This window comes from Salmo salar, chromosome ssa09 (assembly GCF_905237065.1).
Source record: "Salmo salar chromosome ssa09, Ssal_v3.1, whole genome shotgun sequence".
Lineage (NCBI taxonomy): Eukaryota > Metazoa > Chordata > Actinopteri > Salmoniformes > Salmonidae > Salmo > Salmo salar.
The window spans coordinates 156,168,110-156,194,832 of record NC_059450.1 but is presented as its reverse complement, the minus strand read 5'-3'; the positions used below and the strand labels follow the sequence as shown (position 1 = coordinate 156,194,832).

At 47.6% G+C, this 26,723-nt stretch overlaps 1 long non-coding RNA gene across 2 annotated transcripts; it reads right to left on the bottom strand.

Moving 5' to 3' along the window:
• Nucleotides 1-1,950: 1,950 nt before the first annotated feature.
• LOC123744768 (uncharacterized) lies at nt 1,951-2,920 on the bottom strand. 2 transcript variants are annotated; one of them, XR_006771250.1, is made up of 2 exons: nt 2,534-2,920; nt 1,951-2,149 (listed from the first exon to the last, which is right to left on the bottom strand). It is a non-coding gene; the product is annotated as an uncharacterized lncRNA (long non-coding RNA). The 2 variants fall into 2 exon arrangements; XR_006771249.1 differs by having other exon boundaries at nt 1,951-2,116.
• Between the last annotated feature and the right edge of the window lie 23,803 nt (nt 2,921-26,723).

Sequence of the window (26,723 nt, the reverse complement as noted above, 5' to 3'; positions counted from 1 at the left end):
TGTTGGTCCGGTAACGCCCCTAACCCTGGGTGTTGTTGGTCTGGTAACGCCCCTAACCCTGGGTGTGTTTGGTCTGGTAACGCCCCTAACCCTGGGTGTTGTCGTTCTGGTAACGCCCCTAACCCTGGGTGTGTTTGGTTTGGTAACGCCCCTAACTCTGGGTGTTGTCGTTCTGGTAACACCCCTAACCCTGGGTGTTGTCGTTCTGGTAACGCCCCTAACCCTGGGTGTTGTTGTTCTGGTAACGCCCCTAACCCTGGGTGTGTTTGGTCTGGTAACGCCCCTAACCCTGGGTGTTGTCGTTCTGGTAACGCCCCTAACCCTGGGTGTGTTTGGTTTGGTAACGCCCCTAACTCTGGGTGTTGTCGTTCTGGTAACACCCCTAACCCTGGGTGTTGTCGTTCTGGTAACGCCCCTAACCCTGGGTGTTGTTGTTCTGGTAACGCCCCTAACCCTGGGTGTGTTTGGTCTGGTAACGCCCCTAATTCTGGGTGTTGTCGTTCTGGTAACGCCCCTAACCCTGGGTGTTGTTGTTCTGGTAACGCCCCTAACCCTGGGTGTGTTTGGTCTGGTAATGCCCCTAACTCTGGGTGTTGTCGTTCTGGTAACGCCCCTAACCCTGGGTGTTGTCCTTCTGGTAACGCCCCTAACCCTGGGTGTTGTCGTTCTGGTAATGCCCCTAACCCTGGGTGTTGTTGGTTTGGTAACACCTGGTAACGCCCCTAACCCTGCGTGTGTTTGGTCTGGTAACACCTGGTAACGCCCCTAACCCTGGGTGTTGTTGGTCTGGTAACGCCCCTAACCCTGCGTGTGTTTGGTCTGGTAACACCTGGTAACGCCCCTAACCCTGCGTGTGTTTGGTCTGGTAACACCTGGTAACGCCCCTAACCCTGGGTGTTGTCGTTCTGGTAACGCCCCTAACCCTGGGTGTTGTTGGTCTGGTAAGGCCCTAACCCTGGGTGTTGTTGGTCTGGAAACACCTGGTAACGCCCCTAACCCTGGGTGTTGTTGGTCTGGTAAGGCCCTAACCCTGGGTGTTGTTGGTCTGGTAACGCCCCTAACCCTGGGTGTGTTTGGTCTGGTAACCCCCTAACACTGGGTGTTGTCGTTCTGGTAACGCCCCTAACCCTGGGTGTTGTCGTTCTGGTAACGCCCCTAACCCTGGGTGTTGTCGTTCTGGTAACGCCCCTAACCCTGGGTGAGTTTGGTCTGGTAACGCCCCTAACCCTGGGTGTGTTTGGTCTGGTAACGCCCCTAACCCTGGGTGTGTTTGGTCTGGTAACACCCCTAACCCTGGGTGTTGTCGTTCTGGTAACGCCCCTAACCCTGGGTGTGTTTGGTCTGGTAACGCCCCTAACTCTGGGTGTTGTCGTTCTGGTAACACCCCTAACCCTGCGAGTGTTTGGTCTGGTAACACCTGGTAACGCCCCTAACCCTGGGTGTTGTTGGTCTGGTAAAGCCCCTAACCCTGCGTGTGTTTGTCTGGTAACGCCCCTAACCCTGGGTGTGTTTGGTCTGGTAACGCCCCTAACCCTGGGTGTGTTTGGTCTGGTAACACCTGGTAACGCCCCTAACCCTGGGTGTTGTTGGTCTGGTAAGGCCCTAACCCTGGGTGTTGTTGGTCTGGTAACGCCCCTAACCCTGGGTGTGTTTGGTCTGGTAACGCCCCTAACCCTGGGTGTGTTTGGTCTGGTAACGCCGCTAACCCTGGGTGTGTTTGGTCTGGTAACGCCCTTAACCCTGTGTGTTGTTAGTCTGGTAACACCCTCACCCTGGGTGTGTTTGGTCTGCTAACGCCTCTAACCCTGGGTGTGTTTGGTCTGGTAACGCCCCTAACCCTGGGTGTGTTTGGTCTGGTAACGCCCCTAACCCTGGGTGTTGTTGGTCTGCTAAGGCCCTAACCCTGGGTGATGTCGTTCTGGTAACGCCCCTAACCCTGGGTGTTGTCAGTCTGGTAACGCCCCTAACCCTGGGTGTGTTTGGTCTGGTAACGCCCCTAACCCTGGGTGTTGTTGGTCTGGTAACGCCCCTAACCCTGGGTGTTGTTGGTCTGGTAACGCCCCTAACCCTGGGTGTGTTTGGTCTGGTAATACCCCTAACCCTGGGTGTTGTTGGTCTGGTAACGCCCCTAACCCTGGGTGTTGTTGTTCTGGTAACACCCCTAACCCTGGGTGTTGTCGTTCTGGTAACGCCCCTAACCCTGGGTGTGTTTGGTTTGGTAACGCCCCTAACCCTGGGTGTTGTCGTTCTGGTAACGCCCCTAACCCTGGGTGTGTTTGGTCTGGTAACGCCCCAAACTCTGGGTGTTGTCGTTCTGGTAACGCCCCTAACCCTGGGTGTTGTCGTTCTGGTAACGCCCCTAACCCTGGCTGTGTTTTGGTCTGGTAACGCCCCTAACCCTGGGTGTGTTTGGTCTGGTAACGCCCCTAACCCTGGGTGTTTTTGGTCTGGTAACGCCCCTAACCCTGGGTGTGTTTGGTCTGGTAACGCCTGGTAATGCCCCTAACCCTGGGTGTGTTTGGTCTGGTAACACCTGGTAACGCCCCTAACCCTGGGTGTGTTTGGTCTGGTAACGCCCCTAACCCTGGGTGTTGTCGTTCTGGTAACGCCCCTAACCCTGGGTGTTGTTGGTCTGGTAACGCCCCTAACCCTGGGTGTTGTTGGTCTGGTAACGCCCCTAACCCTGGGTGTTGTCGTTCTGGTAACGCCCCTAACCCTGGGTGTGTTTGGTCTGGTAACGCCCCTAACCCTGGGTGTGTTTGGTCTGGTAACGCCCCTAACCCTGGGTGTTGTTGGTCTGGTAACGCCCCTAACCCTGGGTGTGTTTGGTCTGGTAACGCCCCTAACCCTGGGTGTTTTTGGTCTGGTAACGCCCCTAACCCTGGGTGTTGTTGGTCTGGTAACGCCCCTAACCCTGGGTGTTGTTGGTCTGGTAACGCCCCAACCCTGGGTGTTGTTGGTCTGGTAACACCCCTAACCCTGGGTGTTGTTGGTCTGGTAACACCCCTAACCCTGGGTGTTGTTGGTCTGGTAACACCCCTAACCCTGGGTGTTGTTGGTCTGGTAACACCCCTAACCCTGGGTGTTGTTGGTCTGGTAACACCCCTAACCCTGGGTGTTGTTGGTCTGGTAACGCCCCTAACCCTGGGTGTTGTTGGTCTGGACTGTATCCAGAGTGAAGACGTTGTGTCAGCTGTGTTTCTGTCATCGTTTGCTCCACATCGAGACAATCTATTCTATTTTGTACTTTTTAAAATTCAATATCAGAAGTCAGAGTTGTGATAGATTAGTGAGTGTGCAGTACTGCAATAATACTACTACAAATAGTAATATACTGTACATAAAACTACTACTACTACTACTAATAATAATAATAAACTGTACATCTGTCTCTATATTCTCCTCAGATATTAGCAAGCCGACTCCACTCTGAACCATCTCTTTCTCTCCCTTTACGTCACTGACCTGCTTTCCCAAACACCTGCCTCCTCCTCCCTCCCCCTCCTCCTCCCTCCCTCCTTCCCCCATCCTCAGTCCTCCTCATCCCCCCGTCCTCACTCCTCCTCATCCCCCCATCCTCACCCCTCCATCTCCTTCCCCCATCCTCACTCCTCCTCATCCCCCCGTCCTCACTCCTCCTCATCCCTCCGTCCTCACTCCTCCCCCCCATCCTCACCCCTCCATCTCCCCCATCCTCACTCCTCCTCATCCCCCATCCTCACCCCTCCATCTCCTCCCCCATCCTCACCCCTCCATCTCCTCTCTCCCCGTCCTCACTCCTCTCACCTCCATCTCCTCCTCATCCTCCCCATCCTCACTCCTCCTCATCCCCCGTCCTCACTCCTCACACCTCCATCTCCTCCTCATCCCCCCCATCCTCACACCTCCATCTCCTCCTCATCCCCCATCCTCACCCCTCCATCTCCTCCTCATCCCCCCGTCCTCACGCCTCCATCTCCTCCTCCCCCCATCCTCACACCTCCATCTCCTCCCCCGTCCTCACCCCTCCATCTCCTCCTCATCCCCCCGTCCTCACGCCTCCATCTCCTCCTCATCCCCCGTCCTCACACCTCCATCTCCTCCCCCGTCCTCACACCTCCATCTCCTCCTCATCCCCGTCCTCACCCCTCCATCTCCTCCTCATCCCTGTCCTCACCCCTCCATCTCCTCCTCATCAGCCGTCCTCACGCCTCCATCTCCTCCTCATCCCCGTCCTCACCCCTCCATCTCCTCCTCATCCCCGTCCTCACCCCTCCATCTCCTCCTCATCAGCCGTCCTCACGCCTCCATCTCCTCCTCATCCTCACCCCTCCATCTCCTCCTCATCCCCCGTCCTCATCCCCCGGCCTCACCCCTCCATCTCCTCCTCATCCCCGTCCTCACCCCTCCATCTCCTCCTCATCAGCCGTCCTCACGCCTCCATCTCCTCCTCATCCTCACCCCTCCATCTCTTCCTCATCCCCCGTCCTCACTCCTCTCCTTCCTCAAATAATCCGCTCTTACTCCATTTAAGAGGTGTTCAACAAAAAGAGAGAAAGAGAGAGTGGAACATACAGGACACAGTGTATCTGACATGTGACAGGGGATGGTAGAATAGCAGCATACAGGACACAGTGTAATTGACATGTGACAAGGGATGGTAGAATAGCAGCATACAGGACACAGTGTAATTGACATGTGACAGGGGATGGTATAATAGCAGCATACAGGACACAGTGTAATTGACATGTGACAGGGGATGGTATAATAGCAGCATACAGGACACAGTGTAATTGACATGTGACAGGGGATGGTATAATAGCAGCATACAGGACACAGTGTAACTGACATGTGACAGGGGATGGTAGAATAGCAGCATACAGTACACAGTGCATCTGAATCACAATGTAACACTGTGTGAGACTGAAAGCCTTAATTCCCAAACAGATGCTGTCCCTAAAATGCACTAGATGCACTGACAGGATTAGATTACACTCTACATACATCTCTTTCTCTCTCTCTCTCTCTCTCTAAGGGGCTTTATTGGCATGAGAAACACATGTTTACACTGCCGAAGCAAGTGAAATAAACAATAAAAAGTGAACAGTAAATATTACACTCACACAAGTTCCAAAAGAATAAAGAGATTTCAAATGTGATATTATGTGTATATACAGTGTTGTAGCGATGTGCAAATAAACTCAAATAAAAGAAACGTCTTCTCACTGTCAACTGAAAGTGTTTGTGGGGGGGGGGGGTCAAAATCAAAAGTAACAGTCAGTATCTGGTGTGGCCACCAGCTGCATTAAGTACTGCAGTGCATCTCCTCCTCATGGACTGCACCAGATTTGCCAGTTCTTGCTGTGAGATGTTACCCAACACTTCCACCAAGGCACCTGCAAGTTCCCGGAATTTTTTGGGGGGGAATGGCCCTAGCCCTCACCCTCCGATCCAACAGGTCCCAGACATCAGGCAGAACACTGACAGTCCTGTCTTGCAGGAAATCACGCACAGAACGAGCAGTATGGCTGGTGGTATTGTCATGCTAGAGGGTCATGTCAGGATGAGCCTGCAGGAAGGGTACCACATGAGGGAGGAGGATGTCTTCCCTGTAACGCACAGCGTTGAGATTGCCTGCAATGACAACAAGCTCAGTCCGATGATGCTGTGACACACCACCCCAGACCATGACGGACCCTCCACCTCCAAATCAATCCCGCTCCAGAGTACAGGCCTCGGTGTAACGATAATTTCTTCGATGATAAACACGAATCCGACCATCACCCCTGGTGAGACAAAACCGCGACTCGTCAGTGAAGAGCACTTTTTGCCAGTCCTGTCTGGTCCAGCAACGGTGGGTTTGTGCCCATAGGCGATGTTGTTGCCAGTGATGTCTGGTCAGGAGCTGCCTTACAACAGGCCTACAAGCCCTCAGTCCAGCCTCTCAGCCTATTGCGGACAGTCTGAGCACTGATGGAGGGATTGTGCGTTCCTGTTGTAACTCGGGCAGTTGTTGCCATCCTGTACCTGTCCCACAGGTGTGATGTTTGGATGTACCGATCCTGTGCAGGTGTTGTTACACATGGTCTGCCATTGCGAGGACGATCAGCTGTCAGTCCTGTCTCCCTGTAGCGCTGTCTTAGGCGTCTCACAGTACGGACATTGCAATTTATTGCCCTGGCCACATCTGCAGTCCTCATGCCTCCTTGCAGCATGCCTAAGGCACATTCACGCAGACAAGCAGGGACCCTGGGCAACTTTCTTTTGGCGTTTTTCAGAGTCAGTAGAAAGGCCTCTCTAGTGTCCTAAGTTTTCATAACTGTGACCTTAATTGCCTACCGTCTGTAAGCTGTTAGTGTCTTAACGACCGTTCCACAGGTGCATGTTCATTAATTGTTTTTGGTTCATTGAATAAGCACGGGAAACAGTGTTTAAACCCTTTACAATGAAGATCTGTGAAGTTATTTGGATTTTTACGAATTATCTTTGAAAGACAGGGTCCTGAAAAAAGGAAGTTTCTTTTTTTGTTGTTGAGTTTAGTTAGGGTATAAAAGGGAAAATAAATTAACATGGGTTGTAATTACAATGGTGTCGTTCTTCACTGGTTGCCCTTTTCTTATGGCAACAGGTCACAAATCATACTAATGTGATTGCACAAAACTGCATTTAATTTTCTAATTCTTTGTGGGTCTGTGTAATCTGAGGGAAATATGTCTCTAATATGGTCATACATTGGGCAGGAGGTTAGGAAGTGCAGCTCAGTTTCCACCTCATTGTGTGGGCAGTGTTGCACATAGCCTGTCTTCTCTTGAGAGCCAGGTCTGCCTATGGCGGCCTTTCTCAATAGCAAGGCTATGCTCACTGAGTATGTACATAGTCAAAGCTTTCCTTAAGTTTGGGTCAGTCACAGTGGTCAGGTATTCTGCCACTGTGTACTCTCTGTTTAGGGCCAAGTATCATTCTAGTTTCTCAGTTTTTTTGTTAATTCTTTCCAAAGTGTCAAGTAATTATCTTTTTGTTTTCTCATGATTTGGTTGGGTCTAATTGTGTTGCTGTCCTGGGGCTCTGTGGGGTCTGTTTGTGTTTGTGAACAGAGCCCCAGGACCAGCTTGCTTAGGGGACTCTTCTCCAGGTTCATCTCTCAGTATGTGATGGCTTTGTTATGGAAGGTTTGGGAATCGCTTCCTTTTAGGTGGTTGCAGAATTTAACGGCTCTTTTCTGGATTTTGATAATTAGCGGGTATCGGCCTAATTCTGCTCTGCATGCATTATTTGGTGTTTTACATTGAACACAGAGGATATTTTTCAGAATTCTGCATGCAGGGTCTAAATTTGGTGTTTATCCCTTTTTGTGAATTTGTGAGCGGAACCCAGACCTCACAACCATTAAGGGCAATGAGTTCTATAACTGATTCAAGTATTTTTAACCAGATCCTAGTTGGTATGTTGAATTTTATGTTTTGATGGCATAGAAGGCCCTTCTTGCCTTGTCTCTCAGATCGTTCACAGCTTTGTGGAAGTTACCTGTGGCGCTGATGTTTAGGTCGAGGTATGTATAGTTTGTGTGCTCCAAGACGACGGTGTCTAGATGGAATTTGTATTTGTGGTCCTGGCAACTGGACCTTTTATGGAACACCATTATTTCTGTCTTACTGAGATTTACTGCCAGGGTCCAGGTCTGACAGAATCTGTGCAGAAGATCCAGGTGCTGCTGTAGGCCCTCCTTGGTTGGAGACAGAAGCACCGGATCATCAGCAAACAGTAGACATTTTACTTCAGTTTCTAGTTGGGTGATGCAGACTGTTCTAGTGCCCTCGCCAATTTGTTGATGCATATGTTGAAGAGGGTGGGGCTTAAGCTGCATCCCTGTCTCACCCCCAAATTTTGTTGCCAATTTTAACCCAATACTTGTTGTTTGTGTACATGGATTTCATGACGTTGTGTGTTTTTCCCCCCCAACACCACTTTCCATCAATTTGTATTGCAGACCCTCATGCCAAATTCAGACAAAAGTTCTCTCTCTCGTCTACCCGACTGTCGTTCTGTAAAACAGGTACCCTACTCAAACTGTATTGTGGTTTGATAGTCAAGGCTAGAGCCACCCAGACAACACCCACACACTGACCCAGACACCACCCACACACTGACCCAGACACCACCCACACACTGACCCAGACACCCCACACTGACCCAGACACACACTGACCCAGACACCACCCACACACTGACCCAGACACCACCCACACACTGACCCAGACACCACCCACACACTGACCCAGACACACTGACCCAGACACACTGACCCAGACACACTGACCCAGACACACTGACCCAGACACCACCAACACACTGACCCAGACACCAGCAACACACTGACCCAGACACCACCCACACACTGACCCAGACACCGACCCAGACACCAGCAACACACTGACCCAGACACACTGACCCAGACACACTGACCCAGACACCACCCACACACTGACCCAGACACCACCAACACACTGACCCAGACACCACCCACACACTGACCCAGACACCACCCACACACTGACCCAGACACACTGACCCAGACACCACCCACACACTGACCCAGACACCACCAACACACTGACCCAGACACCACCCACACACTGACCCAGACACCACCCACACACTGACCCAGACACACTGACCCAGACACACTGACCCAGACACCACCAACACACTGACCCAGACACCAGCAACACACTGACCCAGACACCACCCACACACTGACCCAGACACACTGACCCAGACACCAGCAACACACTGACCCAGACACACTGACCCAGACACACTGACCCAGACACCACCCACACACTGACCCAGACACCGACCCACACACTGACCCAGACACCACCCACACACACTGACCCAGACACTGACCCAGACACACTGACCCAGACACCACCCACACACTGACCCAGACACCACCCACACACTGACCCAGACACCACCCACACACTGACCCAGACACACTGACCCAGACACCACCCACACACTGACCCAGACACACTGACCCAGACACCACCCACACACTGACCCAGACACCACCCACACACTGACCCAGACACCACCCACACACTGACCCAGACACCACCCACACACTGACCCAGACAACAGAAATCTGATTGAATTGCTTTCCACCAAATGGGAGAGTGAACATGGTGCCAGCGCTCGGCTCATCATCACTCCCTCATCTCCTTCTGAATTAGGTTACATTATTTTATACCTAACCTGCTCTGCTGATATTAACCCACTGATTTTAGAGTCGTTTTACAATTGTGTTGTATTTAGCAGAAATTATTCTTAACCAGCGAAGCTTAAAATGAGGGCATTCAGCTAAGGTAAAACGACCACATATCACAATAACACTTTCTTCTAAATAATATTGTAGCTGCTATCGGCAAAATCAACGCTTGGGTGATTCTGTCTCGTCACTACATCGTCTCCCCCCACTGACTAGGAGGGGAACTGCAGCTGCACCTCAGGATGAGCCAAGCTGCAATGTCAAAGTTGGCTATGTCTTATAGTTTTTCCAATTGTTTACACACTGAAATTGGTCAATGAGGTACAATGACCCAAACCTGTAACTAATTTAACAGATCCGTACACCAAATATGCAATATTACTGGCACGTGTTTTGATTTACACTCAGATTGCAATTCCATAACAAACATTTGGCAAATCACAACACACAATTCTCTACCTTTTGGCACAAACCTTCACAACTAAAACGTCTTGGGTTCAAATGAAAAGCAACACTGTTCAACAAGCTGAGATCAATTACCAATTGATCACTTTCACTCTTCACATGTGCAAACCCTAATTGCGTAAATGTTCACTTTGTAATCAGATCTTTTGGTATGGATAAAAAGACCACAGGTGAGTACTCCTGTGTTTGGAGGACAAACTTAGCAGGCAGAGGCGGAGGCTGAGGCGGAGGTAGACAGGTAGAGGTAGACAGGTAGAGGCAGAGGTAAAGGCAGAGGTAAAGGCAGAGGTAGACAGGTAGAGGTAGACAGGTAGAGGTAGACAGGTAGAGGTAGACAGGTGGATGTAAAGGTAGAGGTAAAGGCAGAGGTAAAGGCAGAGGTAAAGGCAGAGGTAAAGGCAGAGGTAAAGGCAGAGGTAAAGGCAGAGGTAAAGGCAGAGATAAAGGCAGAGATAAAGGCAGAGGTAAAGGCAGAGGTAAAGGCAGAGGTAAAGGCAGAGGTAAAGGCAGAGGTAAAGGCAGAGGTAAAGGCAGAGGTAAAGGCAGAGATAAAGGCAGAGGTAAAGGCAGAGGTAAAGACAGAGGTAAAGGCAGAGATAAAGGCAGAGATAAAGGCAGAGATAAAGGCAGAGATAAAGGCAGAGGTAAAGGCAGAGATAAAGGCAGAGGTAAAGGCGGAGGTAAAGGCGGAGGTAAAGGCAGAGGTAGACAGGTAGAGGTAGACAGGTAGAGGTAGACAGGTAGAGGTAGAGAGGTGGATGTAAAGGTAGAGGTAAAGGCAGAGGTAAAGGCAGAGGTAAAGGCAGAGGTAAAGGCAGAGGTAAAGGCAGAGGTAAAGGCAGAGGTAAAGGCAGAGGTAAAGGCAGAGGTAAAGGCAGAGGTAAAGGCAGAGGTAGACAGGTAGAGGTAGACAGGTAGAGGTAGACAGGTAGAGGTAGACAGGTAGAGGTAGACAGGTAGAGGTAGAGAGGTGGATGTAAAGGCAGAGGTAAAGGCAGAGGTAAAGGCAGAGGTAAAGGCAGAGGTAGACAGGTAGAGGTAGACAGGTAGAGGTAGACAGGTAGAGGTAGAGAGGTAGAGGTAGACAGGTAGAGGTAGAGAGGTGGATGTAAAGGTAGAGGTAAAGGCAGAGATAAAGGCAGAGATAAAGGCAGAGGTAAAGGCAGAGGTAAAGGCAGAGGTAAAGGCAGAGGTAGACAGGTAGAGGTAGAGAGGTGGATGTAAAGGTAGAGGCAGAGATAAAGGCAGAGGTAAAGGCAGAGGTAAAGGCAGAGGTAAAGGCAGAGGTAGACAGGTAGAGGTAGACAGGTAGAGGTAGAGAGGTGGATGTAAAGGCAGAGGTAAAGGCAGAGGTAAAGGCAGAGGTAAAGGCGGAGGTAGACAGGTAGAGGTAGACAGGTAGAGGTAAAGGCAGAGGTAAAGGCAGAGGTAAAGGCAGAGGTAAAGGCAGAGGTAAAGGCAGAGGTAAAGGCAGAGGTAAAGGCGGAGGTAAAGGCAGAGGTAAAGGCAGAGGTAAAGGCAGAGGTAGACAGGTAGAGGTAAAGGCAGAGATAAAGGCAGAGGTAAAGGCAGAGGTAAAGGCAGAGGTAAAGGCAGAGGTAAAGGCAGAGGTAAAGGCAGAGGTAGACAGGTAGAGGTAAAGGCAGAGATAAAGGCAGAGGTAAAGGCAGAGGTAAAGACAGAGGTAAAGGCAGAGGTAAAGGCAGAGGTAAAGGCGGAGGTAAAGGCGGAGGTAAAGGCAGAGGTAAAGGCAGAGGTAAAGGCGGAGGTAAAGGCGGAGGTAGAGGTAGAGAGGTGGATGTAAAGGTAGAGGTGGAGGTAGAAGGGTAGAGGTGGAGAAAGAGGTATAGGTGTGGGTAGAGGTAAAGTAGGTGGTGAGATAAGAGGTGATGTAAAGGTAGAGGTGGAGGTAGAGGTGGAGATGGAGGTAGAGTTGTGGGTAAAGATGGAGGTGGAGGTAGAGCGGTAGAGAGGTAGAGAGGTGGATGTAAAGGTAGAGGTGGAGGTAGAGGTGGAGATGGAGGTAGAGTTGTGGGTAAAGATGGAGAGGTAGAGGAGGTAGAGAGGTAGAGAGGTAGAGATAGAGGTGGAGGAAGACCAAGAACAAGTAAAGTAATATCTGATTAAATTTGGGTGACTGTGTCGGACCATAGTTTGACCTTGAGAGAGCCTGGGCAGAGAGCGCTGCCCACTCTGAGCCGCGTCACCATATGGGTCCATCATCCAGACGTCCCATAATGAGAATAGGTACCGTATGTACCGCAGACATTGGACCTCTCTTCTACGTTCACTACTTGACGTTAATACAACATAAAGCACAGTAGAGACTGTAGATTCCAATAAAATACTGGAAGGGGAAACAAAGTACAGTTTAAGTGGGAAGTATGCGCAGGTATGAGCCACAATGGGGTCCCTCCTCCGCCATTTCACCCTTGGTCCGTACAACACTGCCCATCGCCATCATTTCTAATTTCAAAGGACTATTTTTCTTCCTTTGCATATGCAAAAATATATTTACTTCATGTTTGCATTTTTTTTTTACTGTATGTGTGCTTACAGTATGCTCTTTGACATGTATTGAGTCATGTTGAAATATAAAACAAACAAAAAAAAATTCTGCTTTTGTGTTCCTTTCTTAATTTAAGGTTAAGGTTAGGCATACGTTTAGGAGTGTTGTTAATAAGGTTATGGTCAGGTTTAATGTCAGATTTTAAGAAGAGAAATTGTAGAACTAGGCGGGGTTTCTAACTGTAACATTTTCAGATAGTGACAACACAGGAGTACTCAAGAGGGTGGAGGACGTGAGGAGTGTTGGGGGGGTGATAAGTGAGGGGTGAGGAGGTAGGAGAGGAGGGAGGAGGAGAGGGAGGAGGAGAGGAGGAGTGGAGGGAGGAGGAGAGGGGGTTGATGAGGTAGGAGAGGAGCGGAGAGGAGGAGAGGGCAGGAGGAGTGGGGGTTGATGAGGGAGGAGAGGAGCGGAGAGGAGGAGAGGGCAGGAGGAGTGGGGGTTGATGAGGGAGGAGAGGAGCGGAGAGGAGGATAGGAGGAGTGGGGGTTGATGAGGGAGGAGAGGAGCGGAGAGGAGGAGTGGGCAGGAGGAGTGGAGGGAGGAGGAGTGGGGGTTGATGAGGGAGGAGAGGAGCGGAGAGGAGGAGAGGAGGGAGGGGAGAGGAGAGGAGAGGGGGTTGATAAGGGAGGAGAGGAGAGGAGAAGAGGAGGAGAGGAGGGAGGAGCTGCTATACTGGGGCGGGGCAGACAGTAATGTCATATATTCTATGGATTCAGGCCAATGTCATCTGACTAGAGTTGGGGGGGGGTCCAGGTGTCAGCGGCCATATCATATCTAGACTTGACTGTTCATGCAGATTCTGTATTCTAGTCATAGAGTTCTGATCATAAATTCCAAACGGCTTCTACACCTACTGTACATGTAAATGTTTGTACCGTGTCCACAGTGTCCCGGATTCCCTTTTCCCCGTGCTACGTTCAAATGCCAGTATGCATTCAACAAACGGTGGAATACGCAAAATATGCTAATAACACAACAAACAACTGATGACAGTAACTAACTAATGTAGCTAACTAACCAGCTAACATCTGTAGCTAACTAACTAGCTAACATCTGTAGCTAGCCAGCAAGCTAGCGAGAGACGCTAAAGGGATTGGAAATGGGTTAGCAGAACACTCGCCAAAGTAGGGGCTAGGGGTTGTTTCTGGACAGTAGGGATTAGGGGTTGTTTCTGGACAGTAAGGGCTGGGGGTTGTTTCTGGACAGTAGGGGCTGGGGGTTGTTTCTGGACAGTAAGGGCTAGGGGTTGTTTCTGGACAGTAGGGGCAAGGGGTTGTTTCTGGACAGTAGGTGTAGTGGCTTCCTTTCCTCTTTACCATAGCCACTGCCCAAGCCTGAAGCGGGGTTGTTTGGTACGCATACAGTCCACACTCAAGGTTTCCAAAAAGCCAAACATTCAATGTGATCCAGGGATATGGTGCAACAAAAATGTTTATTCTTCTTATATCTAACAGGAAAATGAATATCCAATCAACTTAAAACATAGGTTACTTGATATGGAAAATACACAATATGACCTGTCTGTATGTCTGTATGGTCAAAAAACTATACCGCTCCCGCGTCTAGCAAGGACTCCTCCCCCCAAAGGCCCAACTTCCTGCTTTTATCCTAACACACTTACTGCAGTACAATGAATGGGCAAGAGGGGGGGACAAAACTAAGTTACACTAACAACAAATGAATACATCTCAAACAGGTAAATATAAATCATAAAGGTACGTACCTAATATTTCATCATATACATTCATATTTACACAAATATACATGGAGCTCTGAATGTTCTGTCTTTTATACAAATATGTCCAAATAGGCTCTAACATACCGGCCCCTAATTGTTGACTGCACTGAATGGACAACAATTACTTAATATTCAAACGTAGAGCCAATACACAAAACATTCTATACCAGAGCACTATTACAGTTCATAGCTATATACAAATATACAAGGTGCCATATAGGAAAATAGTCCGTAGATCTCAGTCTGAGTTGAAGTGTTCAGGTGTTCAACTTCCAAAAATGTCAAGAGTATGACGTCCAAAAAATGTATGACTACGACATCAAAGAATGTAAGAGTACAACATCAACGAATCAGAGGTGCACGTGATTCAAAGATGGAGCACTGTGTATGTGTGTGTGTGTGTGTGTGTGTGTGTGTGTGTGTGTGTGTGTGTGTGTGTGTGTGTGTGTGTGTGTGTGTGTGTGTCTCACTACGCTGCCTCCAGGAGCAGACAGAGTTTATTGATAGGTCTCTGTAAGATATTGGTCTTGGTCTTAACCAAGACGCTCCGGACAAGACCTTTGGCCCCTGGCAAAGCCTCCACCACACGCCCCATTAGCCAAGAGTTCCTAGGGGCGGTGTCGTCGACGATGACCACAAGGTCACCAGGACTGAAGTTTCTCTTAGTTTTGTTCCACTTGTTCCGTTCCTGCATAAGTGGAAGATACTCCTTTATCCATCTCTTCCAGAAGAGGTCAGTAATATATTGTACTTGCTTCCATCTCCTTCGTGAGTATAGGTCGCTTCTCTGGAATAGTCCTGGTGGCAGGACTGGCTTTGCTTTCAGATGAAGCAGATGGTTCGGAGTCAGGGGTTCTAGATCATTAGGGTCATTTGTTACAGTTGTGATTGGTCTGTCGTTCATGATTGCCTCAACTTCACACAAGGCTGTCTGCAAAGCCTCATCATCCAGTACTTGCTCTTTAAGGACTGAATAGAGGATCTTTTTTACTAGTCTGATCAACCTCTCCCATACCCCGCCATGGTGGGCTCCAGAGGGAGGATTGAATGACCATGTCACTCCTTCCTTCAGTAATTCATTTTGAATCTTGTTGTGATCCAGCTCTTTCAGAGCTTCTCCGAGCTCTCTGTGTGTTCCAACAAAGTTGGTGCCATTGTCTGTTCTGATACTTGTGACTGGGCCCCTTCGACAGATGAACCTGCGCAGGGCATTGATGCAGGAATCAGTATCCAGATAACTAGCAACTTCTAGATGGACAGCTCGACTCACAAGGCAAGTAAAGATCACACCATACCGCTTCACATGAACGCGGCCTCGCTTCACCTCTATGGGGCCGAAGTAATCTATGCCCACATGGGTGAAAGGCGGCAAATCAGGTGACACCCGATCTTGTGGAAGGTCGGCCATCTTCTGTTCTCCAGCTCTAGCTTGCATCCGCCTGCAGAAGACACAGCTCTTAAGGATCTTCCTTGCTAAGGAGTTGGCACAGGGTATCCAATATCGCTGGCGAAGTCTAGAAAGCATGTGCCCTCTCCCAGAGTGGCCAACCTGCTCATGGATGTGGAGTAAGATCAGTCTGGAGATGTAGGAGTCTTTGGGTAGGATCATAGGATTCTTTAGTTCCGTAGGCATAGCAGCTTTGCTTAACCTTCCTCCCACTCTCAGAATGCCATTGTCAACAATTGGATCAAGCTTACAGATTGAGCCATTTCTCTTGGCACATTGTTTTCCTTTCACAACTAGTGCAATTTCTTGTTTATAGTGCTGTAGTTGCTCAAATCGAATGATGGCCTTTTCTGCTTCATCTAGGTCATCCACAGACAGACTTTCTTTTCCAAATGTCAGTTTGAACTTGTCAATTTGTTCCTTCAGTGAGTTTGTCAGACTCTGATCTGAACCTGGATCAGTTTGTGTGAGAACTTTCCTTTTCTGGCTTAACTGTATAAGAAGTCTCTTCAGTTTCAGCATCCAGGCAACTGCTTTCTTCAAGCTGTTCCATGTTGAATAGTACTCGATCAGTTTGCTGGTCGGACTCTTTTCTTCCACACATGTACTGTTTACGATGACGTCTTTTCTCACCTCTGGATCATCTGAAGGGATGGAGCCAAGCTCCTCGGGGACTTCTGGCCATTGTGTTTCTGTTTTCTCCAGGAATTCTGGTCCTTTGCGCCATCTCTTTGAGTTCAGGAAAATTTCAACATGTAATCCTCTTGAAGCATCATCGGCTGGGTTGTGTTTGGAGTTCAAATACCTCCACTGTTTTGCTTTCGATAGGTCACGGATCATAGCAACCCTATTAGCCACAAAGGTATGGAATCTCTTGGTATCGTTGCGGATGTATTTTAGCACAGACTGGCTGTCTGTCCAGAAAGTTGACTCCTCAAGTTCAATCTGGAGCTCCAACCTTAACATCCTGCCCACTCTCACTGCCAATGTTGCTGCAGCAAGTTCCAGCCTGGGGATCGTCATCTGCTTGAGTGGAGTGACCCTTGATTTCCCCAGTATGAATGCAATGTGGACCTTTCCCATACCGTTTGTGAACCTAAGGTAGCTTGCCGTGCCATAACCTTGCTCACTTGCGTCACCGAAGTGATGCAGCTGTGCGGTCTTGACTTGACCAAAGTTCTCAGGCATCATACACCTGTCTATCTGGAATCTAGAAAGCTGGTCTAGCTCTGAGAGCCATCTCTTCCATGAAATAGAGTGTTCTTCGGGGATGACTTCGTCCCATCCACACTTTAGCTTGCAGAGCACTTGAAGAATTTGCTTTGCCTTTAATACGAATGGTGCGAGGAAACCTAATGGATCATAAACAGAGCTGACAGTAGAGAGAATACCTCTTCTTGTAAGGGGTCTGTTCTTGACAATGACTCGGAAGGTAAACACATCTCTTTCAATGTTCCATCGGATTCCAAGTGCCCTTTCAACAGGCAGCTTTTCTCTGTCCAGGTCCAGTTCTTTTATCTGCTTGGCTTTGTGTTCATCAGGGATAGAAGTCAGCACAGCACGGCTGTTGCCGACCCACTTGGTCAATTTGAACCCACCCTGAGAGCACACATCCCTGAGGTTTTTTGTGAGAGCTATGGGTTGTTCTTCTGTGGCCACTGACTTGAGGCAGTCATCAACGTAGAAGTTGGACTTCACTGTTTGAATCACCTCTTCATCGTACCTCTCACAGTTGTCTTCTGCAGTCTTTCGTAGTGCAAAATTTGCACAACTTGGAGACGATATAGCACCGAAAAAGATGTACTGTCATTCTGTACTCCTCCAATCTTTTGTTAGTGTCACCATCCGGCCACCATAGGAATCGCAGGAAGTCCAAGTCATCTTCGTGGACACGTACTTGATGGAACATTCCTTCGATGTCTGCCATCATGGCAATGTGCTCTTGCCGAAATCTTAGCAAGACTCCTATAAGCGTGTTTGCCAGGTCAGGGCCTTGAAGGAGTTCACTGTTAAGAGATGTACCTTTATAGGATGATGAACAGTCAAACACCACTCGTATTGTTCCTTTGCGCTTATGGTGAACGCCATGGTGTGGTATGTACCATACCTTGCCTTTCTCTCTGAGAAGCTGTTCTTGTGGTACCTTCTCGGCATAACCTTTTGTTATCATCTCTTCCATGAAGCCTTTGTACTCTGCAGCGTAACCTTCATCCTTCTTAAACTTCCTTATGATATTTAGAGCCCGCTGCTTTGCCATGTCACGATTGTTCGGCAGGACTACCTGTTTGTTGCGAAAGGGCAACGGTAAGTAATAGTGATGGTCTTTGAGGGTTATGGAGCTTGATACTATCTCCATAAACTTACGATCCTCAGCTGACATCTCACTCTTCTCTTCATACTCTCTCTCAGGGAAGTCATGGTTGTATTGATTTACAAGAAGAACCCCCAGGTCGGCCATTGAGATACGATTGGCCATCACCGTAGGACATCCAGATTCTTCTGCCATGGTACAATTGTTAAGAGGACCGTTCATCACCCATCCAAAGATGGTTTTCACTGCATACGGTCCGTTGCCTTGGCTATTTATGATTTGCCAGGGTTCCATTGCCTTTGGAGCATTTACGCCAATCAGGAGTTCGACGTCGGCATCAATTTCCTTCAACTGAACCCCTTTCAGGTATGGCCACCTTTTGAGACCTTTCTGAGTGGGAATGTTCTCTCTTGTCACTGGGATCTTATTTTGGGTGTAGACCTTTGGTAATGCAAGAAATGTGTTGCCTTCCACGTTGCCAATCTCTAATCCAGATATCTCAAAGCTCTTGGTAGGACTCTCCTGCCCCATTGTGCGTAGCAGAATTTCAGTCTCACTGCATTTAGCATTCAGCTGCCTCATGAGTCTCTCCGTACAAAATGTTGCCGAGCTACCAGAATCGAGAAACGCATAGGTTAACACAGACTTGCTTCCATTTGCCACCTTTACTTGAACTGGCACAATTGCAAGTGCACAATCTGTACCGGCCCCGGTATCGTCACCAGCTTCCAGTGAGACAAGAGCACTGCTGACAGTCTCCTCCCGCTTTACTGCTACACCACTCATATCTGCCTTTTGAGATCTAAATCTCTCTTTTCCTTCAATGTGCAGGATAGTGGGGTGCTTTCTTTGACAGCTCTGACAGGTCATCCTTCTTTTACATTCTTTGCTTAAGTGTCCTCTCATCAAACAGCCAAAACAAAGGCCTTTTGATCTCAGAAACTCAACCTTGGATTCGTGTGGCTGTGCCTTCACCTGTTGGCAGTCGACCAATAAATGCTCTCCAGCACAAAATACGCATGAGGTACTGGGAGCGTCAGAAGGATAGGTGCCTGGTCTCCTTACTTTTAATGTTTGTTCTTTTAGAGGTTTTTCAGAGTCACAATCTGCCACTACAGCTACTGCAGTGGCAAAGCTGCTTCCCCTACTCTTGGACTTGAACTGCTGTTTAAAGTCAGCTTCTGTTCTGGTTTTTAAAAAACTTTTTGTTGAACAGGGGATCTTGAATATCTCCATACAACGGATCCTGCAGTATTTTGGCCTGTTTTTCCATGAACGTCACAAGGTCACTGAACTGGGCCCTCAGGTGTCTTCTCTCTAAAATATCACATGCCGTAGACCTCCATTTTTCCCTTAGTTTGTAGGGAAGTTTTGACATGATCAACTTTATGTTGGAGGGAAGATTAAGCTCTTCCATGTTCTGTAGGTCTTGCATAGCATTACAGCAACCTCTAAGATAGAGTGCATAGCCACCCAGTCCCTTTCCATCATCCGGTTTGATGTTTGTCCAGTTCCAAGCTTTTTCCATGTAAGCAGTGGGGACTTTGATTTCATTGCCAAAGTGTTCCTTTAACAACCTCTTAGCCTCTGCATAGCCTCTTCTGGCTTCCATATGCAGACAACTACGTACCAGATCCTTGGGCTGACCAGTGGTGTACTGTTCCAGGTAATAGAGCCTATCCTGGTGACTGCTCGTCTTATCTTCTATACCATGTTCAAATGCACGCATGAATGGCCTAAAGTTTAGAGGATCACCGTCAAACATAGGTATCTCCCTAACAGGGAGTGTGGCCTGTTTGTGCTGTAGTACAAGGAGGTCAGCAATTTCATTCTGCCTTTGCATGACAGTAGAGAGGTTATCATGGCTGGCATTATCGCTGATACCTGCAGTGTTGATTCTGTGTTGATTGCTAGACCTTGCTGTTGGCTGCTGAAGGGTGTGGTTCATGACTGTTTTCTGAATAGGTTTTGATGGCTTTGTTGTCGGTTGTTGTAAAACCCTTTGTAGTGGGGTATTTGGAACTGCACCTAATGCAGCAAACTCAACAGGTGATGTTTCAGGTTCCACATAGACCTCAGGTACCTGGTTCTCAAAATAAGAGTTCATTCCATCTTCTTGGCTTAGTAAATGGGCTGCCACAGCATGGGATTGAGAAGTTGACTCAACACTCTCCAGGACCTTCAGTTTGGTGCTATGTGCTGCTATGTCCGTTTCCAGTGCCATTTTCTCCATCCTAACATTCAGTTGAGCCCTCTCCAGTTCCAGTGCATGCTTGTCCTGTAATGATGCTTGGCGAGCTAGTAGAGCTGCTCGTTCTGCCTCAGCTTTTAGGCGTGCAGACGACACTGAGGAAGCCGTCTTAGAATACTTTGTTTTACTTGATGTTTTTGACACATTGGAAATGCTGTCGTGTGGTTCAATGAGCGTTTGTGGCTCAACTTCAGCTTTTTTCCATATTTCCACCTCTTTCAGGAAATGTTCATAAGTTCTCATTCTTGGTTGATAATAGTTCATGCTCTCCTGTTCTTGTTCCTCCTCTGTGACCAGCTCTAGCACAGATTCATGAGCATTCTTAAAGTCATTGAGAACAGCATCAAATGCTTCAAGACTCTCATTCACAGTTTCAATGTTTCCTCCATCAACAAGAAGGACTTTTATTTCATTCATTTTGCGTGTACACGCTCCAAGTTTGCCTCTCCGGGCTGCATATAGTGAATTTAAATGATCCTCTGCCCTCTCCAGTGGAGTCTTATTTGGGATTTCATCCTCCATCATTCACTTTTAGTTCACTCAATTTACAATGACACAGTTGTTGGTTTGATTGTTAAACGTAATGCCCCTTTAGACCTCCTTTAATGCTTTAAAACACAGTCATCCATTTCAGCATATTGACCCATTTTGAATTGAACATGTGCAAGTTCGGCATTTTAGTTGCGTTTTAAACATTTCATCCCTTTATACGTTTTGTCCCTTTAATGAAGTTTGAACACGCAGTATCATTCGTTGCGTGGATGCATTGCATTTCCACGTTAGGCCAAATATTAGATATATGATTAGGTTACATTGTGCATAGGATCTCAGTGTTTCCCAAACTTAAACATCTTAATTGTTTTCACAGCGCTGTGTTTTGAATTCCATTCCCAAGTTTATCAAACATTCCAATTATAAGCACATTTGCGCTTCCATAATATGCATGATCAAACGATCGCATTGAACAGGGCAGCTCATTCATTCGCAGTGGTTACTCACGGCTGGCGAATTCTAGGAGTTCAAGTCCTTCCAAGCGAGCTGTCCTTATGGTACGAATGCAATTACAAGTAGAATAATATCCAGTGTGTGTCCAAAACCGGAGATTTCCTTCCGATAGCAATCCTTCACGGAGTTTTTTGACTTGATTGTAGTGGCTTCCTTTCCTCTTTACCATAGCTACTGCCCAAGCCTGAAGCGGGGTTGTTTGGTACGCATACAGTCCACACTCAAGGTTTCCAAAAAGCCAAACATTCAATGTGATCCAGGGATATGGTGCAACAAAAATGTTTATTCTTCTTATATCTAACAGGAAAATGAATATCCAATCAACTTAAAACATAGGTTACTTGATATGGAAAATACACAATATGACCTGTCTGTATGCTTGTCAAAAAACTATACCGCTCCCGCGTCTAGCAAGGACTCCTCCCCCCAAAGGCCCAACTTCCTGCTTTTATCCTAACACACTTACTGCAGTACAATGAATGGGCAAGAGGGGGGGGACAAAACTAAGTTACACTAACAACAAATGAATACATCTCAAACAGGTAAATATAAATCATAAAGGTACGTACCTAATATTTCATCATATACATTCATATTTACACAAATATACATGGAGCTCTGAATGTTCTGTCTTTTATACAAATATGTCCAAATAGGCTCTAACAGTAGGGATTAGGGGTTGTGTCTGGACAGTAGGGGCTAGGGGTTGTTTCTGGACAGTAAGGGCTAGGGGTTGTTTCTGGACAGTAGGGGCTAGGGGTTGTTTCTGGACAGTAGGGGCTAGGGGTTGTTTCTGGACAGTAAGGGCTAGGGGTTGTTTCTGGACAGTAGGGGCTAGGGGTTGTTTCTGGACAGTAAGGGCTAGGGGTTGTTTCTGGACAGTAGGGGCTAGGGGTTGTTTCTGGACAGTAGGGGCTAGGGGTTGTTTCTGGACAGTAGGGGCTGGTGGTTGTTTCTGGACAGTAGGGGCTAGTGGTTGTTTCTGGACAGTAGGGGCTAGGGGTTGTTTCTGGAAAGTAGGGGCTAGGGGTTGTTTCTGGAAAGTAGGGGCTAGGGGTTGTTTCTGGACAGTAAGGGCTAGGGGTTGTTTCTGGACAGTAGGGGCTAGGGGTTGTTTCTGGACAGTAGGGGCTAGGGGTTGTTTCTGGACAGTAGGGGCTGGGGGTTGTTTCTGGACAGTAAGGGCTAGGGGTTGTTTCTGGACAGTAGGGGCTAGGGGTTGTTTCTGGACAGTAAGGGTAGGGGTTGTTTCTGGACAGTAGGGGCTAGGGGTTGTTTCTGGACAGTAAGGGCTAGGGGTTGTTTCTGGACAGTAGGGGCTAGGGGTTGTTTCTGGACAGTAGGGGCTAGGGGTTGTTTCTGGACAGTAGGGGCTAGGGGTTGTTTCTGGACAGTAGGGGCTAGGGGTTGTTTCTGGACAGTAGGGGATAGGGGTTGTTTCTGGACAGTAGGGGCTAGGGGTTGTTTCTGGACAGTAGGGGCTAGGGGTTGTTTCTGGACAGTAAGGGGCTAGGGGTTGTTTCTGGACAGTAGGGGCTAGGGGTTGTTTCTGGACAGTAGGGGCTAGGGGTTGTTTCTGGACAGGACCCTTTGGTTGTGGGGTGGACCTACAGCACGACACTTGAGCCATTGGTTGGATGTTTAATTCCATTGCTATACACACACAGAGATTTGCACAGGACACAGCTACTGCACCCTATCAGGCTGATCAGACAGGTCTGGGTAGCTGGAGACCTGCTGTAAACAGTGAAAGGCGAAATGTACATGTCTACTATTCACACCCATGCTTCATTCCAGCTAGTTAGATGTGCAACCACTGGCTAACCATAGCTAGGCCATATCTCTAGCCTAACGATAAATACTGTTGGTTTGGCTGGATAGCATTATTTAATAAGATGACCAATGGTTAACTAGGTAGCTAAGATGCATCAGTCAGCTAACCATTTACAGCAGTTCATTATTTTTAATGTAACCTTTCATTTAACTAGGCAAGTCAGCTAATAACAAATTCTTATTTACAAATGACAGCCTACCCCGGCCAAACCCTCCTCTCACCCGGACGACGCTGGCGCCAATTGTGCGTCTCCCTATAGGACTCCTGATCACAGACGGTTGTGACACAGCCCGGGATCGAGCCAGGGTCTGTAGTGACGCCTCTAGCACCGCGATGCACTGCCTTAGACCGCTGAGCCACACAATACACGCTAAATCTTATGCAGAAATTGAGAAATCTTACCTTGGCAATCAATTAATTAATAGATAATAGAATGGAGTTAGAAGGGTGACCTCCTACTTTGAACGGACAGGAAGGACTACTTTGAAAGGACAGGAAGTGTTGAATGTGCACTTGACTAGGCATTCCACATTTAACCCCACCCACATGTGAACGTCGAAATAGCAAGTAGATTTTTGGGGGTTTCATATGCATATGCGTTACCGATTTGCTCCATTTTTACACGGAAACCAAGTGATCAAAACATACACGGACCGCAATCTTACCTCCGGAATCTTGATTTAATGTTGTCCATGAAGTAGGATAATTATCTTGACTGCTGTAATGAACCAAAATGTTCTGTCAATCCTCCAGATCAGCATTAGTTATCGCACTTTGGCTGTTACAAACTCTTGACTGTCATAGAGATAATCCTTCCCTGAATCAGCTGACGTTGCCTGACAAATGTCCCCTTTTAACTAAACAGCTAGACATCAAACAACTATTATGGATGATTATTGAAGAACTACGTTATTGATTGTATCGATTTTCGTTTTATTAATCATGTTCAAGTTACTCTTTCTGTTAAAAAGCATTGGATTTTGTAATCACATACATTGTTTTGGATATGTGCGCCCATGGAAACTGTTTTCACACCGTAACATAAGAAGATACCGTAATTTCCGGACTATTAAGCGCACCTGAATATAAGCCGCACCCACTGAATTTTTTATTTATTTTTATTTTGAACATAAATAAGCCGCACATGTCTATAAGCCGCAGGTGCCTACTGGTACATTGAAACAAATGAACTTTACACAGGCTTTAACGAAACACGGCTTGTAACAAAAATAAATAGGCTTTAACGAAACACGGCTTGTAACAATAATAAATAGGCTTTAACGAAACACGGCTTGTAACAAAAATAAATAGGCTTTAACGAAACACGGCTTGTAACAAAAATAAATGGGCTTTAAAGAAACACGGCTTGTAACAAAAAATAAATTAGCAGTAATCTTTAGTTGTCTTTTTGCACTGAGTCAATTCCTCACGCTGCTGTTTCCAACGTCTTATCATCGACTCATTAAGACCAAGCTCCCGTGCAGCAGCTCTATTTCCTTTTCCAACAGCCAGATCAATCGCCTTCAACTTGAAAGCTGCATCATATGCATTTCTCCGTGTCTTTGCCACGATGAGGGTGACAAAATGACTACCGTAATCAGAATGATGGGAAGTTTGAGAGCGCTCGATTTAATCTAAACAGTAAACAAAAAAGTTGTTTGACCTTAACCCGTTCGGCAATTTCATTGGTCTAATGAAAGCTTCATGCCGCCAAAAAACTGAGCACGTCACAGAATGTGTTTTTGTTTTTGAAAAAAAATTTGAAAGTGGAAAAAATCCGTATATTAGCCGCGTCATTGTTTAAGCCGCGAGGTTCAAAGCTGGGAAAAAAGTTGCGGCTTATAGTCCGGAATTTACGGTACTAAATGTTATGAGGTCACAGTCCACTTCCCAGAGCTCCACACTAAATAGAGTCTGACAGCAATATCCAGGAATTTCACAGAATCAAGGTCAATGTGTAATTAAATTGTTAAAATGCTTAGTATATGATATAACAACAAACAACAGTATCATCAATGTAATAGGGTTTTGTGTCACACGATATTTGCCAAATCTGTGAAGACTCCAAGCACGAGAAAGGGTTTAAACACAGGTTTTCATTCAACTCATTAATTATATTGAATGTATCTATGTTCCCCCTTTAACATCTTAATGTATTCACATGAAAATAAATGGCAAATCATTATTAATGACTTTGTAACCGCTCCAAACAGTTCACTACAAGAAATGCTCATTGGTGCCCTAGTTTACAGAAAGACCCACTGGTACCCTAGTTTATAGAAAGACCCACTGGTACCCTAGTTTAGAGAATTACCCACTGGTACCCAAGACAAGCCCCATGCTAGCCCCATGCTAGACTGGCCGAATGCTAGACTGGCCCATGCTAGACTGGCCCCATACTAGACTGGCCCCATACTAGACTGGCCTTAGGGTAGACTAGCCCCATTCTAGACTGGCCCAATGCTAGACTGGCCCCATGCTAGGCTGGCCCAATGCTAGACCGGCCCCATGCTAGACCGGCCCCATGCTAGACCGGCCCCATGCTAGACCGGCCCCATGCTAGACTGGCCCCATGCTAGACCGGCCCCATGCTAGACCGGCCCCATGCTAGACCGGCCCCATGCTAGACTGGCCCCATGCTAGGCTGGCCTTGGGGTAGACCGGCCCCATATGCTAGACCGGCCCCATGCTAGACTATAAGCAATACGACATTGATTATTAACACATTATTTCCTCTTGCTTCTAGCCTAGCATTTGATTTCCAACAGTGATTGTTTTTATAAACTTTGCTGTCTGCCTGTCCAACATCAATCCCTCCCCTGTATAGAGAATGCTGTGAACTAATGAAACTTTTTGGACCGAATCGAAATCACGCAACATTTCTTTCATGGATACAGTATATGCAATTAAATGTCAATAGAAAAGCTACGAAAACAGGGGGAAAGGGAATGTTTGATGCCCTTCCAGCTGTAGAATTTGTAGCTTTAGTTGGCTAAGTGAGAAGAAGTTAGCCAACCTGCATACAGTAGCAACCATTTTTATTAGGCAGAGCAAGCATTGTTTTTTTTGCATTGATGAAAGTATTTGGGTTTTTGTCCTCAGATGGAAGGATGAAATAGTATGAATTTACTTCTTAAAATACCGTGCAGAACACATTACAGGCCTCACAAGCGTCACCAGCATATGTTAACTAAGTGAAAGTGCCGCTTTTGTGATTGAACAGTAAGCATTCTAGGTGTTGTTCGTGACCCTGTTTCACACTTGCTATTTTGGCACTGTGTTTCTGAGGCTAACACCGAAAAGTCTGTGCTAACACTGCTCTGGAGCAGGGCCAGCTAGCCGTGGACTAAGTTTGGTGCTAGCCCACTTTAGAATGTACAAGTGTGAACACTTGCTTAGCCTCAGGCTAAAATCTTCCTTAGCCCTGGGCTAAGGTTGGTGCTAGCCCAGGGCTAAAGTTGGTGCTAGCCCAGGGCTAAAGTTGGTGCTAGCCCAGGGCTAAGGTTGGTGCAAGCCTGGTGCTAGCCCTGGGATAAAGTTGGTGCTAGCCCTGGGATAAAGTTGGTGCTAGCCTGGTGCTAGCCCTGGGATAAGGTTGGTGCTAATCCAGGGCTGAAGTTGGTGCTATCCCAGGGCTGAAGTTGGTGCTAGCCCAGGGCTGAAGTTGGTGCTAGCCCAGAGTTAAGGTTGGTGCTAGCCCAGGGCTGAAGTTGGTGCTATCCCAGGGCTAAGGTTGGTGCTAACCCAGGGCTGAAGTTGGTGCTAGCCCAGGGCTGAGGTTGGTGCAAGCCACCCTTGACAGGTGATTCTCCTCTCTAGATGTTGGACAGGTGTTTCTCCTCTCTAGATGTTG